We start from the raw sequence: 11,732 nt of genomic DNA on the forward strand, positions 1-11,732 counted from the left end.
CACGGCAACTCTGCGAAGCCGCCGGCCAGGGCTGCCCACAATCGGACATCCAGCCGCTGGGCTGCTCAGGGACACAAATGGCAGCCTCCGTAGCCGCCGCCATTTGCGCCTATGTCTTTAGCCGTGATGCCAAATATATTTACGTAGCCTATCATGGCTAAAGACATGGACGCAAATGGCGGCGGCCATGGCGGCCGCCATTTGCGTTCCTTCCTATTGCCATGACAGGCTACATATATATTTACATAGCCTAGCACAGCAAAATACAGGGGCACAAATAGCGTTGCCCTTATTTTCGCCGTAGTCTACGTAAATCTTTACGTAGACTACCGGGACCAAATAAGGAACGCAAATGGCGGCGCCCTATGGGGGCCGCCATTTGCGTATGCACTTTTTTTTTTCTTTCAAAGTCACCCGTGATAGGCTACGTGACGATTAACGTAGCCTATCATGGCTGACTTTGGAGATCTAGCCGTGATAGGCTACGTTAATCGTTACGTAGCCTATCACAGGGTTTGTTTGTTTTTTACTGCACTTGTAATGGCTGCCGCCCCCGCCCCTGACGAAGACCCGACGAACCGCCGCCGGGACCCGCCGCCGGGAGGGACATTCGTGAAAGGTAAGTCCCATCCCGGGGGGGGGGGCGGGGGGGGCGGAGAATTTCACCACCGATTTCGGGGGGCCGAATGCGTTGGCACTCGGCCCCCCGAAGTTTCAGGGAGAAATTCTGCCCCATCCCTAGCCTTGTTTAGAATGATGTTAGATGTTTCATGTACTTGAATTTCTGCATGCATAAGCTCTTGTATTTAGTACTGTTATGCTAAGAATTTGTAGAAAAAGAGAAAAAGACAAATCTTGTCTGAGAGCGTGTTGCTTAAGAAATAGAATTCTGTATTACCCATATCAAGAGTGAAATACTGAAGGATCTAAGTCAGTCAGGTTTCACAGGGAAACCAGATGGGGATAGATATGCATCACAGAAAATATTTAGATGGTTTTCTAATAGGTGGGGGAAAATGTTTGTTTTGAATATATGTAACCCTGTAAAATGCAGCTCTCTCATGGAATGCCAGGAGCTCATTTTGTTTCGACAAGGACTGAGGAGATGGCTTCCAGTCTACCTCCATCAAAAGATGGAGAGAAGAAATGTGATGTTCCAAGCACAACCCCCATGGGCACAGAGGCACTCCCACCCTCTTAGCGCCAGGCTACATTTTGTGGAGGTTAAAGTGAAGTAATGTTAGAAGAAGGGGTGCTTTTGAGCATGTGCAGAGTGCATCTGCCCCATCACTGAAGATTCACTACGGGCTTCATTGTCAGACTCTCCACATTCCTTCCCCCATACCCAGATCTGCTTTTGAATAAATGGGATCAATATTGTAGATCAAGAGTGAATTCTAGACAGCTCCCTGAGCCTTTTAACAGCTGTTGCACAAATGCGACAGGTCTAGCATTTCACCACTATGAAAGTGAGTAATATAGGAAACTCTGCTTGTTGAATTCCTGCCTGATATACAGGTGATACAGTCATAGAGTCCCTTTAGAGCTGGTGGAGGATACTGTGGGGACTTGTATGGGGAAGGGCTGCCCATCTCATCCAGCATATCTATTCCTTATTAAAGCACGTATCCTCTTGCTTTCAGTCTCCAGAGCACTTTCCTCTAAGAGAGTTTTTCAGCTGGGTTCAGGGAATTCCAAAAACTGTCAATGGCCAGATGGTAAAGTTGTCATGGCAATTAAATACTTTAATTAGGTCCTCTGCCTATAGACAACAGGCCTCTAACTTAAGAATGCCATTCAGATGAAAGAGACTTGTTAGCCCCTTTCTCAAGAGGTTGCAAAAGAATGGGCCATTTCGCATGACACATGAGTGGTTCATAAGCCATGTGTGCTGGTTACTTTCTGCCTGATTTACCAAATTACCCTCAATGGGCACAGCTTGTCATGATATCCAAACACAGTGAAGGTGGGTGGATGGTGTGGTTAACAAACCAACATGCCCCATGATTTATTAACCACCCTTGTGTTGTGCAAACCCAGTCAATGTGTTGAGCAAATCAGCCTTAACTGTGTGGCGCAAGACAGAGGGGAGGGATCCTGAGGAGAAAGTGAGTATGCAAGAGAAAGACAAGAGGGGTCCTGAGGAATCCCAAGAAAAGACAGGGAAGCAAAGCAGCATCAGCATCATAATAACATTATAAGAACTATGCTGTATCAGACCAAAGGTCCATCTAGTTCACATAGTGGATAACCAGCTGCTCCATACCTGTGAATGAATGTTGATCAGGAATCCTCAGGTCAGGTGAATGGAAGTCAAGAGGGGCAGAAGATCTTGCCTTGGAATGGCAGGTGACGGGGAGACTTGCCAAGAAAATTTTGTACCCATCAAGTCTCTCCAAACTCAATGGAAGGTTTACAGGAGATCTTACCTGCTCTGGCTTGGTCTTTGCTTAATTGTTCTCCAACCCAAACATGACAAGAATGTATTTTCTCCTACTGGCTGTCAAAGTAATGATCAGTAGACTTCAACTTAGAAGCATGAGACTCTGTCTTGGCACTTACAAGAAATGCAGATTTGTAAATGATAAGAAAAAGGAAACCATCTGGTTGCTGAGCTAGCTTATTGGGTGAAAACAGCTTATTTGAGCCCTGTAAACATGACCCAGCAATGATTATGCATTCATCTTTTATTTATTTAAAATTATTTTTGGACCACCTTTAAGGGTAGTCTTAGTTCTACCCCCTCTTCAGTGGCCACACATGTCTGGCTGTGGAGGGAGGCCTCCAGACTCTAGAGGGAAGAGGTAGGTTTTCCCCAAAGGAGATGGATACTCCATCCTTGGGTACCAGAGCCCTGAGTGGTGAATCCCGGGAATCCACTTGCTTGCTGCACCCCACTGAATTCACACTGTAGAGCTGGCAGGAAAAACAGCAACACCCTAGAAATGTAAGCCAAACTTTTTGTGGCTTACTTGGCCTGCGTGCAGCTAGCTAAGCTTACACTAGGAGTGCACGAAAGCCACTTACCTGGTCTCGCAGCTTGCTTCGCGGTGGGGGGGAGGCGCTTCGCTGCTCTCCCCGCGAAGTTCAGGCCGGGGGGGGAGGCTTCCCACCTCGCCCGGCCAAAATTCAGGCTGGGGGGGAGGCTTCCCGCCTCGCCTGGCCGAAATTCAGGCCGGGGAGGGGGCGCCTCGCCTCGCCCAGCCGCGAAATAAAAAGTAAAAAAAAAAACGCCCCCGTGATAGGCTACGTGACGATTAACGTAGCCTATCACGGCTAGATTTGCAAAGTCAGCCGTGATAGGCTACGTAAATCGTCACGTAGCCTATCACGGGTGACTTAAAAAAAAAAAAGCGCGTACGCAAATGGCGGCCATTCGCGTTCCTTATTTGGTTGCTGTAGTCTACGTAAATCTTTACATAGACTACGGCGCGTACGCAAATGGCGGCCATTCGCGTTCCTTATTTGGTCGCTGTAGTCTACGTAAATCTTTACATAGACTACGGCGAAAATAAGGGCAACGCAAATAGCGTTGCCCTTATTTTCACCGTAGTCTACATAATCTTTATGTAGACTACAGCGACCAAATAAGGAATGTGAATAGCGGCTCCCTATGGGGACCGCCATTAGCCGTTAGTGCTTTTTTTTTTTTTTAAGTCACCCATGATAGGCTACATGACGATTTACGTAGCCTATCACGGCTGACTTTGCAAATCTAGCTGTGATAGGCTACGTTAATCGTCACGTAGCCTATCACGGGGGCGTTTTTTTTTTTATTATTTTTCTTGGAATGGCGGCGGTGGCAGCTGGTCGAAAGACCGGCTGCCGCTCCTGCCCCTGACGAAGACCCGACGAACTGCCGCCGGGACCCGCCGCCGGGAGGGACATTTGGGGCAGGTAAGTCCTGTCCTGGGGGGGGGTGCGGGGGGCGGGGGGGTGCGGAGAATTTCTCCCCGAAACTTCTTCATGGGGCCAAACACGTTGGCGCTCGGCCCCCCGAAGTTTCGGGGAGAAATTCTCCACCATCCCTAGCACCGTGCCCATAGTGAGGGTGGGAGCTTGCTGTCCTTTGTGAGCGGAGATGGGGAAATGCTTGGAGTCAAATTGTAGGGATGTGTATGAATCCCTTGCCTTGCTCTGCTGATGGGCATCTGCAGTGGGGGGGAGGCAATCCGTCCCTCCCCCTGGAATCCTGCCCGGCCTGCTCCACTCTGCTGTAAGGCTGCGGAGCCACCGGCTGGGGCCAGTCGCAGCTGGACGTCCAGCCACTGCTGGGTTGCAGCTGCAAATGGCAGCCGCTACGCCAGCTGCCATTTGCGTTCCTGCCAAACCTTGATAGGCTACGTAAGTATCTACATAGCCTATCATGGCAAACGGCAAGGACACAAATGGCGTAGTGGACACCATTTGCATCCCTGCCTTTTGCCGTGATAAGCTATGTAGATACTTACGTAGTCTATCAAGGCTTGGCAGGGACGCAAATGGCGGTTGTGGCCACAGCCCAGCAGTGGCTGGAAGACAACCCGGAGCCACCACCACCGACGCCAGGTAGGCTCCGTCCTGGGGGGATTCTGTGTGTGGGGGGATTGCTCCATTCCACCACGGACTCTGAGGGGCCGGATGGAGTCTGTGACTGAATTCTCCAACATCCTTATGAAATTGGGCCACATTTATTGATCAATCTGCAACAGGGAAACCCAGAACAGGCAAATGAACTGTGCCAGCAACTAGCTAGGCACTGTGATGGGAGAAAACTTTCAAAGCCTGTAGAATGGCATCACATCTTCCCACCCTACAGGGCTATCCCTTTTGGGGAATGTAGGCCTACCTCTGTCACCCCCTCCTGGGCCAGAAAACACCCAGTGGATGAGGTGAGGTGGCCTGACAGGTAACCCTTATCCTCCCAATGGGCCATGAAACCCAGAGCAGGAGGCCTCAGGCATCACCTGCCACTAAAACAGTGCCTCTGAACGCTCACCATCCCTGTCCTCATCTGCATTGCATGTCCTAGCAGCTCCTAGAAAATGTGACCGGAAAAACCTAACAGTCAGATCAAGCCAGATTCATCTGAAGGACACACCCACACCATTTACAGTGTGAAGTAGGCAAAAAGATGCACAGTGGGAACTTGCTGTCCTTTGTTAGCCTCCTTTAGAACTAGTAATATTGACAGTGTAAAGTTCCTCCCCCTCCCCCTCCCATTTTGGCCTTAGTTCTATAGGTTCTTTTTTGAGTTTAGTCTCTTTCCACACCAAAATCAATTTGATGGTGCCTATCAGAAAAAGAAAAAGAAAACCCTGTACCTATCCTTCTGTAATTTGGCAGCTTTCTTAGCAAGGGACAGCTCTTCAATACCTGCTGTTTTCAGAGGCAAATCCCATCAAATAATAGGGGAGGATTAGGGGATTTCTTTACCTCTCCAACATTAGATCCTTTCTATCACTTTTGCTTTGAAGCCATGTTTCATTTCAGTGTCTTTTTTTAGGGCATTTTTAACTTCATCTTTGAAGGTGTTGAAGATACCTTCTGGTTTGCCATGGATGTTCCTGATCATCATTGTCAGAAAAAAACACAATGGATTCAAATGAGTTTGGATAAGAATTCGACTAGGGATGGCAGAGAATTCTGCCACGGATTTCAGTGAGGCCGAATGCACTGGCATTCGGCCCCCCGAAACTAGGGATGTCGGAAAATTTCTCCACGAATCTCTGGGAGGCTGAATGCCAACACATTCGGCCCCCCGAAATTGTTGGGGAAATTCTCTGACACCTCCCCGCCCCCCCCCCGGGATGGGACTTACCTCTGTCGAATGTCCCTCTCCGCGGCGGGTCCCGGCGGCGTTTCGGCGGCAGCAGGGGCAGCGGCTGGTCTTCCGACCGGCTGCCGCCGCTGGCATTTCCCTATTTAAAGTAAAAAAAAAAAGTGATAGGCTACGTAACGATTTACGTAGCCTATCACGGCTAGATTTTCAAAGTCAGCCGTGATAGGCTACTTAAATCTTTACGTAGCCTATCACGGCTGACTTTGAAAAAAAAAAAAGCGCGTATGCAAATGGCGGCGCCCATGAGCGCCACCATTTGCATTCCTTATTTGGGCACAGGTAGTCTACGTAAAGATTTACGTAGACTATGGCGAAAATAAGGGCAACGCAGCGTTCCCCTTATTTTCGCCGTAGTCTACGTAAATCTTTACGTAGACTACCCGTGCCCAAATAAGGAACGCAAATGGCGGTTCCCATGGGCGCCGCCATGTGCTTCCCCCCCCCAAAGTCAGCCGTGATAGGCTACGTAAAGATTTACATAGCCTATCATGGCTGACTTTGAAAATCTAGCCGTGATAGGCTACGTAAATCGTTATGTAACCTATCACGTGTGTGTGTGGTTTTTTTTTTACAATTTACTTTTTTATTTCGTGGCTGGGGAGATGGGGCGCTCCCCCCAGCCTGAATTTCAGCTGGGAGGGGCGGGGTGCCTCCCCCCCACCAAGAATTTCGGGGGGAGAAACGGAGCGCCTCCCCCCCCACCGAAAACAGCTGCGGGACCAGGTAAGGGACTTTCATCCATCCTTACCTGAAACCCATGGCAGAAAGGCCTTCCACCCCCCCCCACCATGCACAATAGCCCCAGAACGAAACTTACCTGGGGCTCCGGCAGCGGCGGCGGCTTGTGTTTTGACCGGCTGCCGCAGCCGCCATTTGCATCCTGCGAGGCTGCTGTGATAGGCTACGTAAGTATTTACGTAGCCTATCAGGGTAAAGGCAGCTACACAAACGGTGTCCACTACACCATTTGCGTCCCTGCTCTTTGCCATGATTTTGTCCAGCCTCACAGGACAAAAATGGCGGCTGCTAAGGCGGCCGCCATTTGCATCCACAGCAGCTCATCCGCGGCCGGAACTCTGGCTGTGGGTGGCCCTGGCCGGCGGCTCCACAGAGTGGAGCCGGCCAGGGAGGTTTCTGGGGGGAGGGACAGAGCGCCTCTTCCCCCAGCGCAAATCACATCTGCAAAAAGGTAAGTGACTTTCAGACATCCCTAAATTCGACTTGCAGATTCTGCAGTAGAGCAGCTTTTTTGGAATTATGCAGATTTTAAACTTTTGTGGCAATCAGCAGAAGTGCACATGTGACTCTTTCTACAGGTTCTCTAAAAGGACTCACATCAAAGGCCTTACACATACAGAATATTATTTTAATTTCTTCATTCTCAACAACAATAATACACATATAATTTTGCAGAGAAAACAATGCATGTATCACAAAACAATAAAACAGGGCACTGTCATGGGCTCCTTGGAGGGCTCTCTCAGTCTAATCCAGTAGCCAAGTCCAGACACAGACAAAGGGATTCTTTTCAAAGCTTTATTCTTCTTTTACAACTTAACAACTCTACAGGTAGCAACTAGATCTGAGCAGCAGCATCCCTATGCCCTAAGTTGGAACAGTTGGTCCCCGTTTGAAAGGCAATTACTGGCAGACCCCTGAATATAATGACTAGGGAGAATCCCTCCCCTTTTCCCATGGATCCTTTGGGCGCAACCATTCTTTGAGCGTCAACCGGGCGCTACGCCTCCTTTCCGCGCTCTCCATTTGGCGCCGCTCTCTGCGTCTGCGCCGCGCATCCACCCAGTCTGCTATCGGTGCTGGGTCACTCCCTGGACTGCTTTCTAATCTAGGAATGTTGGTGGGAGGAATCTCTGTCAGCTGCGGGCCCTTGGACAAAGGGGCGCGCTCCTCTCCCAGGAGCGACTGCTCTTCCTCCGAATCAGAACTACTCTGGGATTCTGTGGGCTCAGTGTCCATCCTGACAGGCACAGCCCTCCCAAAGTTCTATCTTCCAGATTGGGTCCACAACAAAAATAAATAAATAAATAAAAACCGTCTCCCTGAAGCTTGCATTTTTCTGCTGGCCAAAGAGGGAAAATAGTCTCTTCTCATCTCACCTCAGCACAGCAGTCTTGTCAAAGTGGATCAGAGTCCAATAACACAGTAGGGATGTACGTAGGGATGGCGGAGAATTTCTCCCTGAAACTTTGGGGGCATTCGGCCCCCCGAAATCGGTGGTGAAATTCTCCGCCCCCCCGCCCCCCCAGGATGGGACTTACCTTTGGCGAATGTCCCTCCTGGCGGTGGGTCCCAGCGGCAGTTTGTCGGCTTTTCGTTGTGGGCGGGGGCGGCAGCCGGTCTTCTGACTGGCTGCCGCCGCCGCCATTACAAAGTAAAGTTAAAAAAAAAAAACAAAACCATGATAGGCTACGTAACGATTATCGTAGCCTATCACGGCTAGATTTCCAAAGTCAGCCATGATAGGCTACGTAAATCGTTACGTAGCCTATCACGGGTGACTTTGAGAAAAAAAAAAGTGCGTACGCAAATGGAGGTGTTGCCCCTTACCCAAATAGTGTTGCCCTTATTTTCACCGTAGTCTACGTAAATCTTTACGTAGACTACCGGGACCAAATAAGGAACGCAAATGGCGGCGCCCATGGGCGCCGCCACTTGCGTACGCACTTTTTTTTTTCAAAGTCACCCATGATAGGCTACATAACGATTTACATAGCCTATCACGGCTGACTTTGGAAATCTAACTGTGACAGGCTGCGTAAATCGTTACGTAGCCTATCACGGGTGTTAGTTTTTTTACTTTATTTTGTAATGGTGGCAGCGGCAGCCGGTCGGAAGATCGGCCGCCGCCCCCGCCGAACCGCCGCCGAACTGCCGCCGGGACCTGCCGCCGGGAGGGACATTCGCAGGAGGTAAGTCCCATCGGGGGTGGCGGGGGGTGGCGGAGAATTTCACCAACAATTTCAGGGGGCTGAATGCGTTGGCATTCAGCCTCCCGGAGATTCGGGGAGAAATTCTCCGCCATCCCTATAACACAGGAACAAATTTTACAGACTTTGCTGTAAAAAGAGATGCCTCTTACTCTCGAGTTCTTCATATAAGGAAAGCATGGGAGATGGGGAGAGGTCAGAGGAGGAAATGTAGCTTCCATGCATAGTGAATGATTTTACCAGGGGTCTCCAATCCCAGTGCACTGGGAGCACAGATGTGGAAGTAAGGTATCATCGGATGGCTCCAGCATTCAGTGAACTTTGTTATTTCTCTCTCTCTCAGGAGCAGGAACATTAAAGTAGTTGGTGTTTGGTGGAGGCTGTGGGACCTGGGAGGGTGTGCTTGCTTGCACAATGTTGAGTGGTGGTGTGCTCCACATCCATGATCCATCACCCATCCTGGCCTTATTGCACTTCCTGTGACTGTGGTGAGAACTTGGCAAAACAAAAGAGCCTTATACTGATTTCCATTCATAGTCCCTGCAAATCCCCTCCGCTGTCCAAACCATGGGGTGGGGAGGGGAAAGTTGAAAAATCCCATTCCACAGAACAATTTTCTTGGAAACACCCAAACTGTAAAGAGCGCTCTTGCACAACCCCCCCTGCACCTAATCATCTGAAACTCCCCTCATTATCTCCTCAGAAGGGGTACATAAGTTTCCAAATTTCATTCACTTTTTCCAAGAAATAAAAATGTTATTGACAGGTCCCTCTTTTCAACAATCAAACTCTAAAGGCAACCAGCACAAAACAACAACAACAACAAAACACACACACCCTTTGTGGGAAATATGAAATGTTTAATTCTCTCAGATGGGGCTACCATGCCTGGAATTTCATCCAATTCTGTGAAACAGAAAACAAAAACAAAACCTACCACATTATTGTTACTTGTTGTTTATAATGATACTCAGTAGGAGATTTGGGTCCCATTCCATCCCCATTGTTGCAACAGCAGCCGGCACTCATCTAGAGCTCAGGAGCGGGTGGCGATGATGGCGGGGGCAACAGCGGCTGCAGCAACAGCAGAGGTGGAGGCGACGGAGGCAGTGATGATAACAGTGACTCCTTGTGATGGCTGCCAGCTCATGTCCTGAGGGCCCAGGTATGGAGCTGGGGGCTTGCGCAGCAAGGGGGGGCATCAGCCTTCCCCCCAAAGTGGGATTTGGCCATCTGAATCCTGCTTCGGGTTTGGACCCAAGGCAGGTGGGGGGGAATCAGCCTAAAGCAAATTGGGCCTGCCTTGGAAGCCCCAAAGTGGTTTCCGAGTCAGTTCAGGGGGGTCCTTGCACAGCCCTAGTAAACATATAAAAGGCTAAGTCCTGCTAAAAGAATTGAATCTCAGGCAATAAAGGAATAACAACAGAAGACCCAAATGGGAGCTATGATGTTGCCAGCAGTTTGAACAAGGGCTTGCTGGCTAGAATAACTTAGGGAGGGAGACCCCTCCCTTCCAGTGATGCTCCCCTATGTCGACCCTCAGGCATCGCCAACTGGGTTGACCATCTGAGCTCTGCAGTCTAGCATCCCTCAGGTCACACCCTGAGCTCTCCTCCTTCTCCTCCTCTTCCTCCTCCTCCTGGGTTCTCACTGAGGATGGAGAAGGGGGACTCCAGGCCCAGTCATCTGGGTGTTAGCATCCTGAGAAGCATGCCTATCCATATCTGGACTTGCTCGGGAAGATGCCTCCCCCGGTTCTGGCTGTTCCCCTTCTGAATCTGAAGTGCTAACTATCTCCATAGTCTCAGAATCAATCCTGACAGGTATGGTGTTGGGGGATTAATGGTCTGGTTGAGAAGAGGGGCTAGACACCTTACAGCTATCACTTCTTCTGGTTCTTCCTCCAGCCAGATGGTTCCTGTCTGCCTTATCAGCTTGTCCTTAGGTCTCATGCAGCTGCTGCTGAACTCCAAGTCTGTCCAAAACAAAATCTCCCTCATCCATGATTTGATTGTGCAGGAGAGAGCTGACTTGGTATGTATTACTGAGACCTGGGTGGGAGAACTGGGGGGGGTGCTCTCTCCCAGCTAAGTCCTCCTGGGTAGTCGGTGCAACACCAACACCAACTTGAGGGTTCGGTGGGGGTTTGCTGTAGTCTATAGGAATACCATCTCCCTCTCTCTTGTACATCAACTGCAGATCTTGAGTGTCTGTACTTTGTGTTGGGTATCTGGGACAGATTCTGCTGGTGTACCACCCACCCCCCTACCCAGCAGCCTCCCTGCCTGAGCTGATGTCAGGGTGGACACTGAGCCCATAGAATCCCAGAGTAGTTCTGATTCGGAGGAAGAGCAGTTGCTCCTGGGAGAGGAGCACGCTCCTCTTTCCCAGAGCCCACAGCTGATGGAGATTCCTCCCACCAGCATTCCTAGCTTAGATAGCAGTCCAGGGAGTGATCAAGTGCAGGAAGCAGTCTTGGTGGATGCGCAACGCAGATGCAGAGAGTGGCGCCACATGGAGGGCGCGGAAAGGAGGCGTAGTGCCCGGTTGGCGCTCAAACAACGGCTGCGCCCAGAGGATCCAAAGGAAAAGGGGAGGGACTCTTCCTAGTCCTTAAGTTCAGGGGTCTGCCAGTAATTCCCTTTCAACTGGGGACCAACTGTTCCAACCAATGGCATAGGTACTCTGCTGCTCAGATCTAGTTGCTACCTGTAAAGTTGTTAAGTTGTAAAAGAAGAATAAAGCTTTGAAAAGAATCCCTTTGTCTGTGTCTGGACTTGGCTACTGGATGAGACTGAGAGAGCCCTCCAAGGAACCCTTGACAGCTGACAGAGGTGGCCTTGGATTTGGTGTTGAGGACATCTAGGATGACGGTTCTGGCCTGGGGGATCTTAACTTCCATATCAAGGCTGCTGTATCCGAAGTGTCTCAGGACTTCATGGTAGGGATGTACGAAACATCCC

Source organism: Heloderma suspectum, chromosome 4 (genome assembly GCF_057233095.1).
Source record: "Heloderma suspectum isolate Gila_16-S chromosome 4, 16-S_ref, whole genome shotgun sequence".
Lineage (NCBI taxonomy): Eukaryota > Metazoa > Chordata > Lepidosauria > Squamata > Helodermatidae > Heloderma > Heloderma suspectum.